Source organism: Chiroxiphia lanceolata, chromosome 26 (genome assembly GCF_009829145.1).
Source record: "Chiroxiphia lanceolata isolate bChiLan1 chromosome 26, bChiLan1.pri, whole genome shotgun sequence".
Classification (NCBI taxonomy): domain Eukaryota; kingdom Metazoa; phylum Chordata; class Aves; order Passeriformes; family Pipridae; genus Chiroxiphia; species Chiroxiphia lanceolata.
This window is the reverse complement of record NC_045662.1, coordinates 647,713-654,246: the sequence shown is the minus strand read 5'-3', so window position 1 is coordinate 654,246 and position 6,534 is coordinate 647,713. Positions and strand designations below refer to the sequence as shown.

Here is a 6,534-nt window from a genome sequence, read left to right as displayed (position 1 = left end):
CTGGTGCTCAGTGGGGCAAAGTCTGAGACCTCCCAGGAAATGGGTATTGGATTGAAGGGACCAATGTTCAGGTGCTGTTCTCCCGTGAGATGTAGGATGGATGGACACACTCAGCGTAGAGGTAGCACAGCAGAGTGCTGTCCCCTTCCCTTTGATGGTCTTGCTGAGCTCTTTACCAGGTGGTGCTGCTGGGAGACTTCAACCAGAGTCAAGTTCCCTTCCCGCTGGAGCAGCTTTCAAGCTTATGTTCTAGTGCTTGACCCCAACTTGAGTTACCTCTCCAGCTGTGACAGACCTGTGCACTTTGGGAGGTGTTGGTTCCACAGACACGAGCACTCCATGGCGTAGCCTCAGTGTGGCTGTTACCAATTCCAACTTCTGAATTAGCACTGATTATATCAACAGTCCCTGGGCCCTGCCAGGCACTGAAGGACAGTCTGAGGTGCAGATGTCATCTGTCCCTGTGTGCTGGTCATGGACCCTACACTGGGTAATGGAGGGGAGGAGAAGAATGCGATGAAGTTGTGGGCTGTCCTCAGGCATTGATGTTTCCTATGTCCAGTGCCAATACATTTGGAGCCAGGGTCTTCCTGATGGCCCTTGGCTGTGAAGTAGCCAGGGATATCTTCATCTAGCTCCAAGAGAAAGGGCACAAAGGAAAATACACTGCAGGGTGTCCCACCCACTGCAACCTCCACCTTTGTCCCGCAGCAGACTGGAAGAGTTGCAGCAGAATGAGAGGACTGAGAGGCCAAAGCTAACATGCACAAAAACTTTAATCAGCCTAGAGAAGAATGGGTAACAGGTACCCACCAGAGTGGCTGGTGAGACACAGACAGCAGAGGAAAGAGTGAGAAAAGCGGAAAAAGGAAACAGTGGCTTGAAGCTCCATCATGTCCCCAAACAAAGGAGTCCTTGGGTATGTAGGTGAGATGCACAAGAGCAAAGCCAATTTCCTGACAACTTTGCTACAAACAAACCCTCAGAAATGACCTAGGTGAACATCACCTGCCCACAAGTGATACCAGACCACGACCTGATCCTTATGCATGCACTGACATCTTTTAGATCCAGAAATCCACGGGCCTTTAATGTTGGCAATTACAGAAGTTTGCATAGAAGAAAGCACTTGACATGAGTGAGGAAATGAAAAGGCAGCAGTGCAGAAAAACAAGGACACAGCCCCTACCATTAGCTGGGATGGTTCACAACTGACATGAGCTGGTCAGAAAATTATGATTCCACAAAGGCACCTCTGGGCCTGGGGCAGTGCAGGACTGCTATAAAAGGCAGCCCAAGTCTCTGCTCTCGCATCCACTTCTCTCACCTCCTTCTCCTCGGCAATTAGGTGAGTGGGAAGCCTCTTCTCCTTCTCCTCCTGCTTCAAGACCATGTCTTTCCTCACTGCAGGTCTCAGCTGATATGGGCTGTGTTAGCCCAGGGCTGGGAGCTGCTTCTGCTGGGAGAGGGAAGGGGAGAGAAGGTGTTGTGCAGAGAGAGGCTGGGACTTGGCTGAGGAGGCTGCTGGGCTTTGGGCTGGGCAGTGTCAGGTGGTGCAGGAGGTGCCTTGTCTGCAGGGGGGTTGGGTGCAGGGCTGCTTCTCATGTGTGTCTGCTTTGTGCTTCTCCCTGCCCTGTGTGCCAGGTGCCCCTGTGAGCCAGAGACATGTCGTGCTGCCAGCCCTGCAACCCTTGCTGCCAGCCCTGCGGCCCGACCCCGCTGGCCAACAGCTGCAATGAGTGCTGTGTCAGGCAGTGCCAGGACTCCGTCGTTGCCATCCAGCCCTCTGCTGTGGTGGTGACCCTGCCCGGGCCCATCCTCAGCTCCTTCCCACAGAACACCGTGGTGGGATCCTCCACCTCCGCTGCCGTTGGCAGCATCCTCAGCTGTGACGGAGTGCCCATCAACTCCGGGGGCTTTGACCTCTCCTGCATCACCAACCGCTACAGGTGTCGGCCCTGCTAAAGCTGCTGGCAATGTCCTGGGCCAAGAACCTGCAAGACCTCACAGCATGGGGCTGGACTGAAAACAGAGTTTCAGGACATTGTGTTTAAAGCTTCAAGGCATTGTTCCCTTCTTCTAGTCTCTCCTCTCCCTTTTTCTTTGCTGTTTGTGTTTCCCCAGGCCAGCCCAGGGAGAACTGTTGCCCTTTCTGCAGATGGACACCCTGCACGAGCTCCACTGCATCTTAGTGGCTGCTCCTCATGCCCTCTGCGAGCCACCTCCTTTGCTTCTTTAGACTCATTAAATTTTTTGTGCATCCAAGCCTGGCCTTCTGAGTCGTCCTTTGTTCTCTCAGAACTCTTCCTGTGGGCTCTAGGATTAAGGTGTAGAAGCAGTAGGTGAGACTCCCTGCAATGGATTTTCCTTTGTGAAAATCAACTTCACTGAGGGGCACAACCGTTCTCTTAGAGGAGTATTTCTTCTCCCCACCATGGGCTCTGCAGGGAACAGGACCAATCTGTGCAGTTACACTGGAAGGACAATACTGCTGCTAAGACCAGGAAGGCAAAGCCCAGCATGGATCTGAGCCTCATTATACTCTGGGCCCAGGAAATGGACCCCCAGCTTCCTCAGGATGGAGCCCTTCAGAGCACAGCAGAACTTTCCCCTACATGTGTTAGATAATCCCTCCACTCTTCTGGGTACCTCTATCTGCCATCTGAGACAGAAGTCTAATTTGGACCTGCTGACTCATCCCTTGGGACTTGTCATTTCTCTTGGTTGTGACAAAAGCCTTCTAGAGAAGTTCATTTCCTCGAGTCCCTCTGTGCTATTCTCTGTCTCCAGTGTATGTCTCTTCAGGTGATCAGTTCTAGGAAATAAATAGGACATCTGCCAAGCACATCCCCATTTCTCCTGGGTATGGATATGTGTGTTCACCACTGGTAACCACATGGGCACTGTACTGGTTTTAACACCAGCAGGAAATTAAACTCTAAATAAGCCACTCTCCCTCCTCCAAACCTTCTGGTAAAGGGAGGGACACAAAAAGGAGACTATGGGATGAGATTACAATTTACCAAAAGCACAAAGTAATGGACTAAGACACACACAATAACAACAACTCTATTAATAGCTAAAGTATAGAAAAAGAGAAAGTGTTTTACCCACAAAAACGGTGTTCACTGTAGCGACTGGGACACCCTCGCTGGTCAGCAAGAAAATTATTTATTATTTATTTCAAGCCTTTCTTTATAGAGGAATTAATTTCATTTCTGGTCTGTGAGCTAAGCATCTTCAACCTATCAACAAGCAATACTTGGCCCTATAAAATTGCAGTACACATATTTCTACCTATTAACAACTAATGTCCATCTTTACACCTATCAGCTTTCAACATGCTTTCTTCTTTTCTTCAACCATCTTCTTGTTCTGGGTCACAAGACCTTTGGCTCCACACACATTGTAGACACTTCATCCCTCCTTCTGCCACATTCTCTTCAGTTCTGGCAATGTCCTCTGCTTTGGTAACCCTTTGTGTGCTTGCTCTGGTCACGATCCTCCACAGTTCACCACCAGGAATGAAAACAATATGGAAGACTGTGGGGAGGAATAGGTTGAAAACAAAAGATTGGTGAGGAGAAAGAATATAAGTTGTTTTTAGAATTGTTTTCACTCAAAAAGCAACTTTGAAGGTGGGAAATACTAAGAGTATTTTTAGTATGGGAAGTTTCACGTATTTTGCTTGGTGTGGATTGTCTTCCATTTGTTGAAAGAAATGGAACTCTCTCAAAGAAGATAATAGAATGTTGTTAAAGACTTCAGAGTACTCTTTCCCATCTATCAATACACCAGTTCTCACCTGGACAATCCCTGTAGGATGTGCCCACGTATCCCCAGACAAAGGCAATGTGGTGACTGTTCCTGCATGCCACCCCCCACGGCCATCAGGAAACAAAGGGAATATGGCACAGGAGCTCCCTCGGCTGAAGTTTCCCACTGCCAGCCAGAAAACAATGAAAAGCAACAACAAACAAACCCCAGAAACAGGGTCGTATGAGCAGGGGTAGCACAGCCGCTTTGCTGAGCTCAGGTACAGGCAGGTGCCTGTGCCACCTCTTCTATGGCTTCACCTCCCTGCAGGTCCATCCCGTGGGTCACTGCTGCTTGTTTTCTCCCACTGCTCAACTGCCCTCCTTTCAGCTCAGTTCAGCTGGGTTTGGCAGGGCTCCTGTCCTTGGACAGCTTGGCTGGGTTGGGGTTGCCCTTGCTGCTGGTTCCTTCCCTGCCAGAACCCTCCCCACTGGCACTGTCATTTCAGCACCATGGTTGATCAAGGTTTTGCTGCTGTCCCTTTCAGCACCAACGCCCACAGCCATGCTGTCATCTTTCCTTGGAACCACATCCTCAAAAATAGCATGTAGGAAGGAGGGACCGTGTGCTGGGGCTGATGCCAACAGTCCCTCTGCTGGAGATAGAGCAAGGCAAGATGGTGCTCTTCCAGTCCAACACCTGGGTTGTTTTCTCGCAAGACCATGACCCCAGAGATGACATGGGTGGTATAGAATGACAACCTGGTCACACCCACACAGTGCCAAACTCCTCCCCCCTCTTGGTAACCAGGACAGGTGCACTGAAGGGTAGGGCTGTGCAGAAGGATGTGTAGTGGTGGGACAAATGGAAATAGGTTTAAACTGACAGACAGGAAGTCTGGATTAGATATCATGAAGAAATTCTTCTCTGTGAGGGTGGTGAGGCACTGGAAAAGGTTGCCTGGAGTTGGATGTAACACTTTCATTCCTAGAAGTGTTCAAGGCCATATTGGACAGGGCCTGGAGAAACCCAGTCTAGTGGAACGTGTCTCTGACCATGGTGGGGGACTGAGACAAGATGATCTAACCCAAACCACTCTATGACTCTATGACTCTATGATCTGTGGGCTGTCCATGACAGGAACCATCTTCCTTTGACTAATGCTCTTGGCCACTGGTTAGGTCAAATGTTTCAATTATGAAGACATGGACAGACATCCATATATGGGAGGAATGTTTTCAATTAACAGCGAAGCCAAAAGTCTTTTGCACAAACTCAACCAAAAGTCATTTACAATTGCATAGCCTGAGTGTAGCTGACACCAGTCCCAAGCTGTGAATTACCTCAGCCCTGCATGTCTGCACAAAGGCTTTGCCTGCCTGTGCTGAGGAACTGTAGGAGGTACGTATCTCATCTGCCTGTGCTTCTGTGTACTGGGCATGGACCCCAAAGTGGGTAATGGAGGGGAGGAGAAGGAGGAGAAGAGGTTGTGGGATGTCCCCAGATATTGTTTTTTCCCTTCACCACTCCTACCACACTTTTGAGCCATGGTCTCCCTGAAAATCATTGGCTGGGGAGTATACAATTATGTTTTCCTCAGCTCCAAGGAAAAAGGAAAAAAAAAATCCACTACTGGGAATCCCACCCACTGCTTCTCCATCTTTTTCCCTGATCAGACTGGAAGAGTTACCACAGAAAGAAGGATGACTTAGAGGCCCAGGCTTGAATGCACAAAAAGTTTAATGATTATAAAGAGGAAAAGGAAGTGGCTCACAGAGAGTACCAGGAACAGCCACTAAGATGCAGTGGAGCTCCTGCAGGATGTCCATTTACTGACCCTGCAGAGGGACAGGTTGCTCTGGGCTGGCCAGGGAGACATGGAGAGCAAAGGCAAGAGATGGAAGAGCAGGAAGAGGAAACATCACCATGAAGCTCTAAACACAATGTCCTGAAGCTCTATTTCCTGCCCAGCCCCATGTTGTGAGGTCTTGGAGGTTCTTGCCCAAGGACGTTGCCAGCAGCTTTAGCAGGGCTGACACCTGTAGCGGTTGGTGATGCAGGAGAGGTCAAAGCCCCCGGAGTTGATGGGCACTCCGTCACAGCTGAGGATGCTGCCAACGGCAGCGGAGGTGGAGGATCCCACCACGGTGTTCTGTGGGAAGGAGCTGAGGATGGGCCCGGGCAGGGTCACCACCACAGCAGAGGGCTGGATGGCAACGACGGAGTCTTGGCACTGCCTGACACAGCACTCATTGCAGCTGTTGGCCAGCGGGGTCGGGCCGCAGGGCTGGCAGCAAGGGTTGCAGGGCTGGCAGCACGACATGTCTCTGGTTCACAGGGGCACCTGGCACACAGGGCAGGGAGAAGCACAAAGCAGACACACATGAGAAGCAGCCCTGCACCCAACCCCCCTGCAGACAAGGCACCTCCTGCACCACCTGACACTGCCCAGCCCAAAGCCCAGCAGCCTCCTCAGCCAAGTCCCAGCCTCTCTCTGCACAACACCTTCTCTCCCCTTCCCTCTCCCAGCAGAAGCAGCTCCCAGCCCTGGGCTAACACAGCCCATATCAGCTGAGACCCGCAGTGAGGAAAGACGTGGTCTTGAAGCAGGAGTAGGAGGGAAGAGGTTTCCCACTGACCTGATTGCCGAGGAGAAGGAGGTGAGAGAAGTGGATGTGAGAGCAGAGACTTGGGCTGCCTTTTATAGCAGTCCTGCACTGCCCCAGGCCCACAGGCACCTTTGTGCAAGTCATAATTTTCTGACCAGCTCATGTCAGT

At 50.8% G+C, this 6,534-nt stretch overlaps 2 pseudogenes; one reads left to right on the top strand and one right to left on the bottom strand.

Annotated features, from left to right (window-relative positions):
- The first annotated feature begins 1,210 nt into the window (after window positions 1–1,210).
- Window positions 1,211–1,965, top strand: LOC116798622 (annotated as a pseudogene).
- A 3,814-nt stretch (window positions 1,966–5,779) lies between these two features.
- On the bottom strand, window positions 5,780–6,534 carry LOC116798621 (annotated as a pseudogene).